The 18,216-nt window shown below is 37.0% G+C and overlaps 1 protein-coding gene across 2 annotated transcripts in view; it reads left to right on the forward strand.

Annotated features, from left to right (window-relative positions):
• The first annotated feature begins 233 nt into the window (after nucleotides 1–233).
• NAXD (NAD(P)HX dehydratase) overlaps nucleotides 234–18,216 on the forward strand; it is a 92,108-nt gene continuing 74,125 nt past the window's right edge. For both annotated transcript variants that reach the window (XM_074299535.1, XM_074299542.1), the window contains exon 1: nucleotides 234–320. The gene's annotated coding sequence lies outside the window, so the exon portion shown is untranslated. The remainder of the gene's footprint in view (nucleotides 321–18,216) is intronic.

An 18,216-nucleotide genomic window follows, 5' to 3' on the forward strand; every position in this document is an offset into this window, starting at 1 on the left:
GCTCTATTTTAAGTAGTGAGATTACAATAGATACTCCTTGTACTCAAAACTCTCATATTCTAATGGGGTAACATATATGTGAAGTTTCATCTAAAATCCAGCAGCTGGTATTCGAGTGGGGCAGGAAATAGGAGCAAAGCAATACCTAGAAGCAGGAAGTAACTATGATATCATAACCAGCAGAAAGTTGTCATAGAAGATACCTAGCAAATCCTCATGTGACGTATACCTCACAGAAATACAATGGCATTGCCAGAAGAAATCAGTGGCTCTGCAGCATTGAAGAAATGAGTTACCTACCCTGCCATGCATCTGCCCCGGTAATATGTGTTCCCTATGCGTTTGTGCCTTAAATGTGATTCCTATTTGTGCCTTCTCCTACTGAACGTGTATGTCCTTTTGGGAGGGAATAGGAGAGAATAAACATTTATCTAGTACCTGCTATGTGCCAGGCACTATACTATTTTAAAAATGTATTTATATACATTTTTTTTACTATTCTAATCACTTTTATGATCTCATTTCCTCACAACTATGTGGAGTAATATCCCCATTTTACAACTGAAAAAATTGAGGCAGATAGTGGTTAAATGACTTGCCCAGAAATCTACAGCCAGTGTCTAAGGCCAGATTTGAATTTTTCTTCTTGATTCCAGACTCAGGGCTCTTCCCACTGTATCACTAGCTATGGGAGAAGATTCTCCAATCCTTTGGGGAAGATGTTCTGGTATTACTTTTCTTTATTATGTTATTGGACTAGAATCGTATGTTATTTCATTAAATGCCTTTTCTTCAAGCCAGTTGTTTCCTCTGCCTTGCTAGTAAGAGTAAACACATTGGTAAGGGATTATTAGCTATAGTTTTGAGAGGTTGTTGAACCACAGAGGACTTTAAATCTGGAGCAGTTTTATAGAAGAAGAGCACCTCAGAAATTTTCCATTAGGAAAAGTAAGTGCTGCTGAATTTGGATTACGAGATACCTGGATTTAAGTTTTGTCTTTGATAATTACTAGTTCTATGACCACAGGAATGTTGATTCACCTTTATGAAATACCCTATAAAACCCTTGATTTTTAATGACTTGCGACCTTCTAAATATATTAAATGACAGTTTGAAAGGATATAACTCAAAATTTTTATCTTTCAGAGATCTAAGCAAAATAGGACCTATAGAACTTAAGGTTAAACTGGCAATTATGTCTTCCTTTTTTCATCTCTCCTAATCTAGAACCTCACACCTAGTTATCCTTGGACATCTTAGTTATAAGTAAAGGAAGGGTCTTTGGTTGGGACATTTCTAGTTTCTAAAACCCTGACTCCATTCTGACACTGAGACATTCAGAAAGAAATGCAGGAAACCATTTTACCAGGAAAGTCATTAAGTCTATGATTTGGGGGGTAACAAAAGTTACCATAGATAAGTATATGGAACATAATTTAGTTCAACTTGACAAACATTTATTATATATCTATCATGTGCAAGTCACCATGCTAAAATTATAGAGGATTTGAAGATGAGTAAGAATGTTTTTGACATGACCTTTATTCTATCTTAAATTAAACAAATGTTTTGTTATGTGTTTCTTTTTTAAGCCCTACTCTTAGTCCTTCCATCCATTCTCCTTCACCCCCAGAATCTTCTCTTTTAATAGTAAAATTAAATAAAACAAATTGTCACATGATGTCACTGCCTTTGGAGTTAAAGGACTTAGGTTCTAATTTTGGTCTTGCTATTCCTATTCACTATTCCTATACTTATGAGAATTCACTGGGACTCAGTTTCCTAATATGTAAAATTAGAAAATAAGATTAAATGGCTTACCCATCTACAGTCATAAGAAATAATGCTCTAAATCACTATTGGTTAGAGAAAGACAATTAAAACAACTCTGAAATACTACCTCACACCTTTGATTGACTAACATAACAGGAAAAGATAATTATGAATGTTGGAGGGGATGTGAGAAAACTGGGACACTGATGCATTGTTGGTGGAATTGTGAAATGATCTAACCATTCTGGAGAGCAATCAGGAATTATGCCCAAAGAGCTATATATTTGATCCAGCAGTGCTACGACTGGGTTTGTATGCCAAGGAAATCATGAAGGAGGGAAAAGGATGACCCACATATGCAAAAATGTTAGTAAGCAACTCTTTTTGTGGTGGCAAATAATAAGAAAATGAGTGGATGCCCATCAATTGGGAAATGGCTGAATAAGTTATGATATATGAAAGTAATGAATTATTATTGTTGTATTAAAAAATGATGAACTGATGCCGAGTGAAATAAGTAGAACCAGGAATACAGTATACACAGTAACAGCAAGATTGTGTGATAATTAACTAGGAAAGATTTGATTCTTCTCAGCAGTTCAGCGATCCAATGCAACCCCAATAAACTTTGGATAGAAAACTCCATCTGTATCCAGAGAGAGAACTATGGAGAATGAATATAAATCAACACTTGCTATGTTCACTTCTATTTTCTGTTGTTTTTTTCTGTCATGGTTTTTCCCTTTTGTTGTAATATTTCTCACAAAGAAATATATATAATGTACCCCAGAAAAAAAAGACAATAAAAATGTAAAAAAAAAAAAAGACTAAATAGTTTCCAAGACACCTTTCAGCTCTAAATCTATAATGTCCAACAGTATATGCCTCATTCTATTTTTGTAGTTCAACTTTTCTCTCCTGAGAAGGCAGAACTCTAATGAGTTGTTAGTCAACTATCAACAAAATCAATCATCAGATACATCTTGATACAAGAGTCTACTATACCCAGAGGAATTCTAATGGTTTTTTATTTCCTGCTTTATAAAACCTTGTTGAGAAATATTTCAGTGAAGTAGAGCTTAGAATGAGAACTGGGCTTGATTTCCTACTTTGCCTCTTTAAGGGCAAGCTCAGATGACAATGTTTGGGAGCCTAAGTCTTCTTACCTTAAAATAGAGTTAATAACATATCTTTTAGTTAAATCATAGCACTATTAGGCAGCCCAATTGAAAGTTAGCATATTATAGTGGAAAGGGTTAGATTTAAAGTCTAGGTAGCCGAGTTCAAATCTTGATCCCCCTACTATTGCTATGTGACCTCAAACAAGTCTCTCTAGTTCTGTAGTCTCCTGAACTTCCATCCTTTAGAATGAAGAGCAAAAAAGAAACACCTCTAAGGTCCTTCTAATTTTTTTTCAATGTTCTTTGAAATCAGATCTGTGAAAGATCTTTGGGAATTATAAAACATTTAAGTTGCTATTTCTAACCTGAGCTTAGAAAATATCTTGAACTAAAAAGACATTTTGGAATTTATTTTTAAAAATAACAGTAATATGGGGATGGTAACTTTGTCTAAGACACAGTAAATGCAGATCTTTATTCAATAAGGCAATAAAAATATTGTAAGCAAGGGAATAGCAAATCTGCCTGAAGGCTTATATAAAAAACACACAACAGCTCTGCAGCTATTACCTTAAAGATTTATACTCATAAATACTGGATACACTTTGCTGGGCATATGTTATTAGATTCTTTCCAGAGAAAAGTTATCAGCAAAGGCAAAAGATTTCTATTATAAAACATGTTAGGACGTGCTAGGCTCAGTGATATGCAGTCATGCTGATTACGCTATTGTTGCTCAAAACATTTTGGGGAAACTCTTCTATTGGACTGCTATCTAGAAGTCACTTGAGAACTGAATATCTTTTTTTATAGTCACATTTTATTTTTATTTTGTACAAAATGCCAAAAATGATATCTAGCATGATGACTCAATTTATTCAACAGAATTGCCTCTTTATTTTTGTTCATTTGTATCAGTAGTGACTCTTTGTTGTTTTTTTTTTGTTTGTTTTTATTTATTATAGCTTTTTATTAACAAGATATATGCACAGGTAATTTTTCAGCATTGACAATTGCAAAACCTTTTCCCTTCTTTCCCCCTACCCCTTCTCCCAAATGGCAGGTTGACCAATATATGCTAACTATGTTAAAGTATAAGTTAAATATAATATATGTATACATGTCCATACAGTTATTTTGCTGTATAAAAAGAATCAGACTTTGAAATAGTGTACAATTAGCCTGTGAAGGAAATAAAAAATGCAGGAGGACAAAAATAGAGGGATTGGGAATTCTATGTAGTGCTTCATAGTGACTAATTCTTTGTGGCCCCATTTGGGGTTTTCTTGGCAAAAATACTGGAGTGGTTTCCCATTTTCTTCTCTAACTCTTTTACAGATGAGGAACCTGAGGGAAACAGGGTTAAATTACTTGCTTAGTAATAGCTAGTGTCTGAGACTAGATTTGAACTCACATATTTTCTGATTCCTGACACTGCTGAGTTTGGGTGAGCTCAAAACCCACCTTATACCATTTAAGCTTGATACCTAGATGAGGTGAGAGCATTTTTCAATTAAACCATCACTTATAAGTCTTAGAATAGGGATTTTATCCTGGCCATAGACACCAAAAGGGAGGAGCATTCATAGATGTCAGAGTATCTGTGAATTTGGATACGGAAAAAAAAATACATCTTTAGTAACTGAAATGAAATTTGGCTTTTCTTTAAATTATGAATGTAGACTCAATTTCATAAATTATTTTGATAAAGGGTTCATAGGTTTCACTATTCTTGCAAAAGAGTCCATGACACAAAAGTTAAGAAATCCTGATTTAGACCATAGACTGAAACGCCCTAAAACAAGAATCATGTTTAGATAGGTCAAAGTAATCTGGTCATGTCCCACAAGAATTGCCTATAAATTATCATGTGAGCTGAGAAGGGATTGAATTCTAGAAATTGGAACAAGTATGACTTCTTATCATTTACCACATAGGGACATCCTTAAGGGGAGGGTTGGAGTAGAAGCTTCTTCTACTCTTCCTCTTTTCAATACTATTGGGTTCATAAATGTATGAATGGAAAGAAGGGGATGTATACAAGAAATGTTTCAAGGACAGAGACAAAGTTTGACAATGGATTGGATATGTGAGCTAAAAGAGAAAAAAATCATTGAGGTTGAGAGTCTGGATGATTGGAATCATAGTTGTATTCTTGATAGTTTTAGGGAAGTTGGGAAGAGTTCAGAGAAAAAGACAGTGATTTCAATTAGGCTATGTTAAGTCTAAGACATCTATGCTATATATAGTTCAAGATGTCCAAAGGTGCAATTGTGTGCCTGCGTGTGTTCGTGTGCATAAACACACACATATCCAGGAATCACCTGGATAATCTGGATAGAAATGATGATTTCATCTAATGAAATCACAAAAATGATCAAGTACAGAGCAAAAAAAACCCCAAATAAACATGGTCAGGATAAAACTTTAGAGTTCAGCTGGTGGTGTGTGGGACGGATGCTAGATCCCCTTTCCCAAACTAATCAGAGAATCTTTAGGTACAAAGAGAAAGCATTTATTTAGTCCTTGCAGAGAGAGGCCCAAGCACACCCTGGAGACATCTCAGCTCCCAACACAACTTGAGCAGCAGGAAGTAATAACTGGTTAAATAGCAAAAGATCCAAGCTTTTTCATTGGATAGACTGAAAGTAAGTAACTATCATTGACCAAAAGTCACTAATGTTGTCTGCTTCCTGTGGATTACATCACTTCCTACAATTTCCTGTCACTGATTTAGGGTCTGACTTCTAGGCCTTGAGATCAAGTAACTTCCTGCAATTTAGGGCCCAAGACCTCATCTTCCTGCTCTAAAGACCTCTGGGAATAGAGATCACGTGATGTATTTAGTCCCATTCAGTAAACATATCATGGTGAAAAAGCCAACCAGAGGAGAGCAATGTCATAAAAATTCAAAGAAAAAAAGTATTCAGAAGGAAAATGTGATTTAGAATCATCAAATGCCATAGAGCAATCAAGAAGGATGACTAAGGAAAAAGTCATTAATATTGACAAGAGGTCACCAGTTGATGACTTTTTTTTATCTTTTAAAAAAATTTTTTTAAATTAATTTTTTAAACTTTAAGACATAGAAGGGTTGAAATGTGTGCTTATGTGAAAAAAGATTATCCTTAATGATAAAATTAAGACTCTTTGAAGTATTGATTTAAATATTTAAAACACAAGAAGACTACTGAATATAGATATCTCCATTTTCATTCTTACATATATTATACAATATAGCAAAAACTAAGTTTACATTACTTAATGACAAAAATAAGCTATCACGGAGTTACATACTCTGTTGATTAAGGATGTTGTATTAAGGGATGCATTTCTAGTTGGCAAGTCTTCCTAACTGAAACTGACTTAATTATAGAACACTTTCATTTATCCTCATTAGTGATCTGACTTTCAAGTAATAGATAGCTAGGGTGTAAACAGAACAAGCCACCTACAAGAAAACACCGTGTAAACATGCAGACTGAAGAGCACTTAGACTCATCCTGAGACAGTTTTAGTCCTGTAATATAAAAGTAGTTCTAGTTCTGATGACTAAATAAATAAATTTAGCTAGAGAGTTAATGGAATATGTCATAACTTTCTATTTTTTAGTGGGGGAAGTGCAGACCAGTGATTTCTTCAATGCAAGGCTCTCCTGGTATAACTTTTTTCACAGATATAGAAAGCTTAAAAAAAAAAAAAAAAAAAAAAAAAAAAGCTTTAGTCTGGGACATTAAAAGGTGACATTAATGGGGCACAAGGGTATAGAAGCATCAAGACCCCAAATATATTGGAATTCTAGGACTCTCCATATGAGCCACCAAATATTGGGGTATGGGAGTTAAAACCCAAAAGAAATTAGGGTTTCTATCTGGTGTTTTTAAGTGTCTCAAAAATATCTGTAGGCTTAGGACATCTCCAAATCTAGAAGGGAAGGTTTCATTACACTGCTGGCAGTGGCCTAATTTCCAATATGGAGTTTAGTGATTAATAAGGAGAAAAACTTGGACTAAATTCCCTAGTGATTCGCCATTAAAGCAGGCTAAATGGGCTAACCCTAAAAGGAGTTAGCTAAGAAGTAGGGTACCAAAAGTTCTTTTATAAGAGAAAAATAATTTAGGAGATTGACATCATAATTTGACCTTATGATTAGAGACTGTAATAGTGGAGTCATGAAAATTTTGTTAATTCAAGGAATAGAAAAAGGAATTTTTAACCAAGGGCCTACTGCAATAAAGGTCCACTTAAAGAAAACAAAAGATTTAAAGAATGAAAAGCCCTGATGAGTAGCTTGGCTTCCTAATTGTTTAGAGTAATTCAGGTCCTCTCCTGTAAATAATGTCCTTCTTTATGATCTGCTCAGCTACTAAGGACCAAGGACACTATCAATATAGTTGGCCTAAAGTCACTCAGCAAGAATCTATCAAAATACCTCGCTGTTTATGCCTTTCTCATTATTGTCAGAGCAGTCTAAACATGCATAGCAAAGGCTGACTTCCCAATGCCAATAATAAACTTCTTTTTACCAATCCAGCTTTTCCAATTCATAAATTCCTTTATGAAGGACCTCTGTGCTGCCAGAAGGGAGTTCCCACAACTCCCTATCTTGCACCAAATCCAAAGGGTATTGAAGGGAGCCAAACCCCTACATTTGGTTCCCTGAATTCTGAACCTGCCACTAACCTCATCATCTAACTTCCTGGCCTGGAATTAGAAAGGCCTCAGTTAAAATAGGAAGATCTGAGTTTGAATGCAGCCTCAGAATTTTATTCACTGTGAATCTGTAATAGAACTATGCCCCCTACCTTTGTGGAAGATGGGCCACCTGGTCTGAGGAAATTCCTAAAAATGATCCTCATCCACCTGAATCTCCCTTGGGAAAGCTACCTGGTTTCCCATGGGAATCTCCCACTTCCCAATTGATCTGTGAATCATTTTAGTCTGGGAAACAGTCGCCACCCTTTATTGAATTGAAAATTAGCCCTTAATGGCTCCCTAGACCCAAACCATAGAAGGCTAATAAAAAACTATTCTGTACTCCAAACCTTTGCTAATTCTTATATGGAACTGGCCCTCTGGGAAGTTTTTTCTCAGTGTATAAGTCTTTTTTTTTTTTTTTTGCCAAAAACCTTTCTTGTAGATAGGTACTATGAATTCTTTTGCAAAAACCTGCGACACCAGCCTGGAGACCTCATTGATGTTAGGGTATCTCTCACCCCTCATTTCTTACACCTCAACAATCCTATTTAACTCTTTTACCTTAATTTCCTTAACTATAAAATTGGTGAGATTAGATTCAGGGAACCAAAATGATGAGATTAAGGTTCCTGATAATGAGGGAGTTAGATGATGAGATTAGTGGCAGGTTCAGGGTTCAGAGAACCAAATGTAGGGGTTTGGCTCCCTTCAATTCCCTTTGGACTTGGTGCAAAGTAGGGAGTTGTGGGAACCCTCTTTTGGCAACACAGAGGTCCTTTGTAAAGGAATTTATGAACCAGAAAAGCTGGATTGATAAAAAGAAGTTTATTATTGGCATTGGGAAGTCAGCCTTTGCTATGTATGATTAGAAGGACTGAATTCCTTAGTGACAAGGTCCTGACAGAGAAATAAAATTTAGCAGAGAAATCCTGACAGAGAAGTATAAATTTTTGTTAAGGAAATAGGTGAGGGAGATAAAGAGAGGGTAACGTTGAAAGAGAATATTATTTCAGCGGACAGAGTTGCTGCTATGCCAGGGATGGCATATTAGGTCCTCTGCAAGGACTGAGCTCCAAGTTGCCGTTTTTATAAGGAAATGTGAAACAGAAGTTTCAATTGAATGAGATTCCCTCAATGCTGTCACTGCCCCCAAGCCTAGAGTGGTTTTGAGCCAACAATAGGAGTAGAAAATCTTGGAATTGAATACTTCAATTCAGTCCCACCAAGATAAACCACTTTATCTTGGTTCCTAGGGATGGCTCTCACAGAGGCAGGATTCAAGGAGACTTTCTTTTTGAAGGAGTTTTAGAGAGTTTAGGGACTCCCTCATCACAATGAGCTGGAAAAAGAAATGGCAAACCAGTCCAGTACTTTTTGTCAAAACAAAACCAAACAAAACAAAATAAGACCCCAATTGGAGTGAGGAAAATATAATTGAAACATTCGAACAATAGCAAATTAGCATAGAAAATGCTACATAAATATTTGCTATTTATTACTACTATTTTGTTTGATAGTCCTACAAAATTATATTAATACTCTACAATTCTATGGAATTTTTAAAACATGATTCAGGTATTTCATTCTTTTTATCATAACAATCTAGTAAGATGACATGAAAGGAAAAATTGTGTAGAACATACAGAACCTATCAGCAGCTTTTGTGATTTGTTACCAATGTTATTTTTTTTCTTCCTACCATTACAGTAGCATCATCAGGGCCAATTCCTCCTTCACTTTTCTAGGCAGGTATCCAACTGAAGTTGAAAACCAGTTCACCCATATTACATTATTCTTGCTTGGGTAACCATCACTGCTTGTATTATCACAGATCATTTCATGTTCCTTATTTCTAAAGCAATACACTTTACAGAAATGATTTTTGCTTACTAACCCAGTAATGCATTTGTTGTAATTAGCCAAGCAAAGAATTTTAAATTCATCTTGTTTCTTAAACTAGTGAGTTGGATCCAAAACAAGAACTCAATTGTATTCTGATATTGAATTTCTTTTGAAATGAAAAAAAAAAAATCTCACAAATCTAGTGAGGTGCAAATGATGAGGTTAGTGGTAGTTGTGATGAGGTATGAGAATTGGGATAGGGAATCCCCTCTGGTCAGTGAAGGTCCAATGCAAAAGAATTCACAAACCCCGAAATCTGTGGGGCAGAAAAGGGAATTTTATTGGCACTGAGAAGACAGCTTTGCTAAGAAGACAAACTTCTTAGTCGAAACGTCCTGTCAGAGAGATAACAAAGGTTAACACTGAGAAGAGAATATCTTCACAGTGAGAAAAGTCCTGGGAGGCAGCTTTGCCTAGAAGGAGAGCTTCCTTGGCAAAACATAATTCTATTTAGGACTTCTGCAAAGAATATACATAGTTTTCAATATTCACCTTTGCAAAACTTTGTGTTCCAAATTTTTTCTCACTCCCTCTTGCTCCTCTCCTTTAGATGTCAAGTAATCTAATGTGCAATTCTTCTTTATATATTTCCACATTTATCATGTTGCAGAAGGAAAATCAGATCAAAAAGAAAAAAAGAGAGAAAGAAAACAAAAAACAAGCAAACAACAACAAAAGTGAAGATACTATATTGTGATCCATAATCAGTCCCCACAGTCTTCTCTTTGGGTGCAGATGGCTCTCTCCAACACAAAACCATTTATTTGTAGTCATTGCTTTTTTCTCTTTTCCTCCTCCTCTTCTTCCTCCTCCTCCTCCTTCTTCTTCTTGAAAAAGAGTATTATATTACAATTATAAGAATATTGCCTCTCTCTCTCTTTTTTTTTATCATCAGTGCTTAGCAAAGTATCTGGCAGATAGTAAGAACTTAAAAATATGTATGTATTGATTGACATTACTTAAGATTTCTATTACATAATTGTTAGGATTACTAAGTGAGAACTCAGGTTGTCTGGACAGTAACAAGGTGAGAATTCAGGTTTTCTGGACAATTACAAGGTGAGAACTCAGGTTGACTTGATAGAGGGGGCAAGCTCATTGGCTGGGGTGGTTCTTCCCAGAAGCCCTTGCATTATCCCACGCCCATTCTCTGGGAGAATAAAAGAGGACTCTTAGAGATAGAAGAAGACTCTCTGCATTACATCAGGCCTGACGGGCTCTCTGCAGGAAGGGAAGTCACTTCTAAGGACAAGAGTTAACAGCAACTGCCTGGAGACAACGGTTCACTACAGGAAGAAGAATCTGTCTGAAAGATTTGAGTAGACACAGCAGATCTCTTCCCAGAGAGCGATCTGGCAGCTTCTGGAGACGGCAGCACACTACAATTGGCGCCCAACGTGGGGCAAGGACTTTTGCTTATCCTTTTGCTTATCCTGACAAGAGGAGCTAGACCAGATCTTCACAATTTGGCGCCCGAACAGGGACAGACACGGTCCTGATTCCAGTGGAAAAGCTTCTGATCTAGATCTCAGTCTCTCTGACCCAGAACCGTGAGTAACGAGGAAACTTTGTTAAAGATTAAGTGAGCGTGCTAATAGATAAATAAGGAACTTAACTTGTTAAGGGCTAAACCAGGAATCTCTTATAGTGAAATGGGGCAAACACCTTCTGTTCAAGGAAAATGTTTAGAGAGCATCATCAAGGTTATGAAAAGCCAAGGCTTGATTATAATTTTAGAGGAGATTACTGAACTTTTAAGAACTGTGAAGGTCATATGTCCTTCTTTTTCTCTGGAAGAAGAATTGGATCCAGATGAATGGGAATTAGTAGGAGAGCAATTAGGTGAACACTACAATTGTCTTTGTGACATTTTACCCTTTGGTTCCAGACCAAACTCAGTTTCCAAAGATACAATTCATACCTACAATTTAATCCAAATGGCTTTTAAAAATGTTATTCTAAAGGAAGAGATGAAAGAGCAAAATGGGGAGGTGTCAACTAAACTAGGTGAAAAGGATGAATCAGATAACAATGAAGTTAAGTACAATTCTGAGCAACAGCAACAGGAGCACCTCCCATCTCCTCCCTCAATTAACCCTTCAGGGGTGGAGCAAGAAGGAGGAGAGGAAGAGGCAGAAACACAAACAGAATTGTCTGTGAAGCAGTCTAAGCCTATGACAAGATTAGAAAAAGCATTGGTTAAAGCTAAGAAAGAAGGACAGGATATAAGTGATTTTATACATGCATATCCTGTGATTGAAGAGATTGACTCTGTAGGTAAAAAAAGGAGAAGATATGCACCTTTAGATTTGAATAAAATTAAGGATTTGAAAAAAGGTTGTACCCTTTATGGGGCTACATCAGCTTATGTCAAAATGTTACTAGATGGTTTGTCTTATGAAGTCCTAACCCCGAATGATTGGAAATCCATAGCAAGGACATGTCTGGAACCTGGAGAAAATTTATTATGGCTTGCGGAATTTCATGAATTATGTAAAATTCAAGTCAGATGCAATTTGGAAATAGGAGTTAACACACAATTCACTTTTGAGCACTTAGCTGGTGAAGGTCGGTATGGAGAGAATTCAGAACAGACTGATTATACCATGACAATATATGAACAAATTGCTAAGGCTGCAATAAAAGCTTGGGGTGTCCTTCCTGGACAGAAAGATCGTGGAGAGGTTTTCACTAAAATACAGCAAGGTCCCAATGAACCTTTTGCAGATTTTGTGGGACGTTTGCAAACTGCTGTCAAAAGAACTATTGGAGAAAATGCAGCTACAGAAATAATGACCAGACATCTGGCTAAGGAAAATGCCAATGAGATTTGCAAAAGAATTATATGGGGATTAGACAAAGATGCTCCTTTAGAGGAGATCATAAGACGCTGTGCTACAGTGGGAACAAATGCTTTTTATACCCGGACAATGATGAATGTGGAAAGACAGGGTCCCTCCTGGCAAGGGACTTCTAGAGAAACTCGGAGATGTTTTCAATGTGGAAAAATTGGGCATCTAAGAGCTCAGTGTAGGTATGGAGATACAGGGAGAAGACAGGGTGAAAGAAGACCTAAAGCCCCATGTCCAAAATGCAACAGAGGACTCCATTGGGCATCAGAATGTAGAATAATTCAGGGAAATGGGATGAGGGGCCCAGGTCCAGGGCCCCAGGCAAAAAAGACTTGGGGCATGATGGCAGCTGATGTTACACCCAAAGAACCTTTAGAAGGCCAGGACTCTGATTTAATCAATCAGCAGAGAAGCAATCACATGGCAGAAAGGGATTACCCAATCAGTCAACCAAAAGGCAATCAGATTGCAAAAATGGATTACACTTGGGGAGAATACAGGCCTTTTAAACCAACAGGGCTGTGTCCAGTGCAAACAACTCCAATGTAATTGTCAGATGATGAGAAGAGATTTAGAAAGTGGTAAATAGAAGGAAATTAGATAGGTTAACTGCCTGGGAGAGAGGGTTTGCTTGTGTTTCTTCAGCAGGAGAAGGAATCAGATGGGTGCCAACGAGTCATATTCGCCTTGTCCATCAGAGAGAGACAGAAAAAGAGAAAGACCTCAAAATAAAGGAGAAGATCTAAGAAACATCTGACACTGAAAGAGCATGGATAATAAGAAGACTGTTAAAGAACTTTAAAAACCAGCAGGAATCATTGGACTTCCTCACACAAGATGAGAATAATGGACAATGGACTTATGGACATTTATAAATTTTCAATTTATGATTATGATTATGTTATATACTTCTAGCATGTGTTATGTTACTATGTTACTATGTGCTTATGTAATTTATGTAATTATCTGTAATACTTCCCATATTGATGGATTTATGTTTCAAGGTCATGACTGTCCTATGTTCTAAATCAAAAGAAAGGGGGAGATGTTAGGATTACTAAGTGAGAACTCAGGTTGTCTGGACAGTAACAAGGTGAGAATTCAGGTTTTCTGGACAATTACAAGGTGAGAACTCAGGTTGACTTGATAGAGGGGGCAAGCTCATTGGCTGGGGTGGTTCTTCCCAGAAGCCCTTGCATTATCCCACGCCCATTCTCTGGGAGAATAAAAGAGGACTCTTAGAGATAGAAGAAGACTCTCTGCATTACATCAGGCCTGACGGGCTCTCTGCAGGAAGGGAAGTCACTTCTAAGGACAAGAGTTAACAGCAACTGCCTGGAGACAACGGTTCACTACAGGAAGAAGAATCTGTCTGAAAGATTTGAGTAGACACAGCAGATCTCTTCCCAGAGAGCTATCTGGCAGCTTCTGGAGACGGCAGCACGCTACACATAATCATACCATTTAGAACTGGAGGGCCTTAGAACTTGCCTAGTTCATAATTCTTATTTTACAAAAAAAGAAATTGAAATACAGAGGAATGTCATTTTTATTCTGAAATTAACAAATAGCAAATAAAATGAGCATTCTTATATACATAGCAAAAGAGAGAATTGTATATGAAACTGTGAATTTCTACTACAATTGGAGGTGTGATAGTATATAACCCTGGACATGGAGTTAGGAAGACCTGATACTAACTATATAACTCTAGACAAATAAATTATCTGCCTCATTTTTTTCTTCTGTAAAATGGGAATGAAAATAGCAGTTACCTTCCTGGGTTGTTGTGAGAATCAAATGAGATAATAATTGTAAAGTGCTTGGAACAATGCCTGGCACATAACAGATGCTTAATAAAAGCTTATTTTTTTTTTTGTTGTGGCCTGGGCAAAGGCACCAATATGGAAAATGAAATGTTAAAGGTGAGGGTCCCTAAATAAGGTTAGTTGGCCAGCTTGGCAAGTGTGTGAAAGATAGCAATGTTCAATAAGCCCAGAAAAGTACAATGGGGCCAGACTTTAGTGTGGATCTTTTAGTAATCAGTCTTGCACCTTGTGGCTAGGGCCCCTGATATTCAATTTAATATCTATTGTGAGGCCATTTAATTCAAATTTGTTCAATTCAACAAATATTTCTTAAGCACATATCATATTGTAAAAGACATTATGTTAGTTGCTGGTGAAGTGTTTGAGAGTCACTTTGTTGTCAGATTGAAAGAATTCTCTTGTCTCATTGTGCCAAAAAAAAAAAAATAAATAAATACTGAACTGATCTCTAAGGGTAGCAACTGGAGAAAATTTGGGAGGGTTTTATATATTGGAAGTTTAAAGCTTCACTTATAAGCTAATAGCCCTACAAGGTTGTGAATTGAAAAGAGAGAGATAAGGAAGACCATAATTTAGAGAAGATAAGACCTATTACAAAAAAGACAAATAAGTCAGAATGGAAGTTCTAAAGAGGGCAAATAAATACAGATAAGAGATTTTAATTGCTCCACATTCCTTACCTTCATCAGCTAGATATTCAGTTTAGAGTGGACCCTAGGCTGCCATCCTTTGGGGGATACTCTGGCAAGAACAAAACTACCTGCCTTCAGGAAGCCTACAAAGAGCTCAAATACGTGAAAGACAAACTAGGATTAAATTTCCACAACACAGTTAAAATTAAATTGCTCAGAAACCTTAAGCAGACCATGAGAAATGTTGAAAAGCTAAGTTTCCATAGAATGTTGTAAGTTTCAAGATAATGTAAGAAAATAAGAATTTCTGCAGAATTCTGATGGGGATTTGTCTATGCTAGAAACTGACATACTGTGAGGGGTAAATGACAGGGAGAAGGCTTTTCTATATAGCGCTTGCTTATTGAAGCTCAAGCAGAGTATCTTCTTCTCCGGAGCAATAACACAAATCCCTCATTCTTTAAATAAAACATCACAGACTTGAAATTTTGTCTGAGGTCTTGTTTCTAACAAATTTGGGACACCAATCCAACCATAAAAGCATTTAAAATAAACAAAAAACTCTATAAATAACAAGGAAGAGAAATACATAGTAAGAGCATTTGCAACATTCAGGTGCACATGAAAGCCAGCTCCTGTGCCAGGTGGCTCATAATGTAATCTGCCTTTAATGTTTATAATTCTTTCACCCAGCAGGGGAAAGAAATACCAACTTCCATTGTATAGGGCTTCCCACACAGTAATGTTTATCTCTTGGAGAGTCTTTCTTTAGGCAGCCTGACCACTTGAGACAGGTTGGGGAATGGTAACAAAAGCCTTACTTAAACTAACACCAATGAAGTCGTGCACGGAATCCTGGATTCTGAGATACCATGGTCATATTACTTCATGTGGCTCTCTATTATTTGTCCTTCCCCTTTTTGCTTCACCCAATCTTGCTTTACCAAAAAAAAAAAAAACTGTTACATAATTCAGGCTTATCTAGGTATTCCTAGTTCATTTAAGGACCTTTTGAGCATTCCCAGTTTGCCTAAATGGAGCCTGATGAACTCCTGACTGGAGGGGATATAATCCTCCTCTTTGCAAAATTTCAGTCTTTAGGGAAGGGAAGATGATTTCTTCCTCCTTGGTCCCCAAGGAGCATAATCCCAGTTTCAAATCTAAAACCTGTCTTTCTCTCAAGCCCCAAACGCCTTCAGTTCTCAGGACATCCATGTTGGGTCATGTACTTGTCAACTGTATAGGAACAATTTTGAATAACATTTTCTAATACTTTTATTCAGCCTACTAGTTTATCTAAAATTTGCAAAAATTATACCATATCTACTAGCATTGATCAAATGATAATAAAGTGTTTTTCAAATCTTAAGTCAATTAGAGCGACTGACTGGATAAAGTGCCTGGATTGGAGACAAGAAAATTTTTCCTAAATTCAAATCCGGTCTCAGATACTTTGTAGATTGTGATATTAGGCAAGTCACTTAACTCAGTTGGTCCTCCTGTTTCTGATGAGGTTTAGATTGGGGTACCCGAAAGAAAATGAGGTCTAGTGGCAGCGCAAGCAGTTCTCTGTAAAGGAATTCACAGACCGGAAAACCTAGAATGACAAAAGAGGTTTATTATGGGGATTGGAAGTAAGGCTAAAGCCTGGTTAAAGTCTAGTTAAGGAAATAGGGGAAGAGAAAGAGAGGAGGGCACCAGAAACAGTATTCCAGTGGGCAGAGGCCGTTGGGGTGCCAAGCATGGTAGCTAGCATGTTTGGAACCTCTTCAAAGAGAGAACTCCAGCTTGGCTCTTTTTATAATGAGAGATTTAGTTAAAGGGGCCCGTGGGGGGAGTCCCAAGTTGGCTCAGATCCGATGGGGACTGGGACAAGCCTGGATATCCTATTGGAATTCAAAGGGGTGCTTTTGACCAGGATTTGTGAATCAAAAGTGCAGGCTTCCTGAACTGATAATGCATCAGTCAGGAGGAGTTGGGAGTACTCTCTCTCTCTCTCTCTCTCTCTCTCTCTCTCTCTCTCTCTCTCTCTCTCTCTCTCTCTCTCTCTCTCTCTCTCTCTCTCTCTCTCTCTCTCTTCCTTTTAAATACCTTTTTATTGACAGAACATATGCCTGGGTAATTTTTTACAATATTATCCCTTGCACTCACTTCTGTTCCGACTTTTCCCTTCCCTCCTTCTGCCCTCTCCCGTAGATGGCAGGCAGTCCCATACATGTTAACTATGTTATAGTATATCTGAAATACAATACATGTGTGCAGAACCGAACAGTTCTCTTGTTGCACAGGAAGAATTGGATTCAGAAAGTAAAATAACCTGGGAAGAAAAACAAAAATGCAAACAGTTCACACTCATTTCCCAGTGTTCCTTCTCTGGGTGTAGCTGATTCTGTCCATCATTGATCAATTGGAAATGAATTAGATCTTCTCTTTGTCAAAGATAACCCTTTCCATCAGAATACATCCTCATACAGTATTGTTGTTGAAGTGTATAATGATCTCCTGGTTCTGCTCATTTCTCTCAGCACCAGTTAATGTATGTCTCTCCAAGCCTCTCTGAATTCATCTTGCTGGTCATTTCTTACAGAACAATAATATTCCATAATATTCATATACCACAATTTACCCAAACATTCTCCAATTGATGGACATCCGTTCATTTTCCAGTTTCTAGCCACTATGAAAAGGGCTGCCACAAACATTTTGGCACATACAGGTCCCTTTCCCTTCTTTAGTATTTCTTTGGGATATAAGTCCAGTAGTAGTATGGCTGGGTCAAAGGGTATGCACATTTTGATAACTTTTGGGGCATAATTCCAGATTGTTCTCCAGAATGGTTAGATTCGTTCACAACTCCACCAACAATGTATCAGTGTCCCAGTTTTCCCGCATCCCCTCCAACATTCATCATAATTTCTTTCTGTCATCTTAGCCAATCTGACAGGTGTGTAGTGGTATCTCAGAGTTGTCTTAATTTGCATTTCTCTGATCAATAGTGATTTGGAACACTTTCATATGAGTGGAAATAGTTTCAATTTCATCATCTGAAAATTGTCTGTTCATGTCCTTTGACCATTTATCAATTGGAGAATGGCTTGATTTCTTATAAATTAGAGTCAATTCTCTATATATTTGGAAATGAGGCCTTTATCAAAACCTTTAGCTGTAAAAATGTTTTCAGCTGGGAGTAATCTCAATCAGAAAGGAATACATCAATCTGAAAGGACTAGTTTCTTAAAGGGACCACAACCAGATTCATTTCCACATCTATAAAATAAATTGGAGAAGGAAATGACAAACTACACCAGTACAACAACCCACAGAATTATCTCTAAGATTCCAGGAGGAATAACAGGGGAAGGAATTTCCTTTCCCTGTCACCAGTTCAATTTTCACTGGTCATAGAGT

The sequence above is a fragment of the Sminthopsis crassicaudata genome, chromosome 3 (genome assembly GCF_048593235.1).
Source record: "Sminthopsis crassicaudata isolate SCR6 chromosome 3, ASM4859323v1, whole genome shotgun sequence".
NCBI classification, from domain to species: Eukaryota; Metazoa; Chordata; class Mammalia; order Dasyuromorphia; family Dasyuridae; genus Sminthopsis; species Sminthopsis crassicaudata.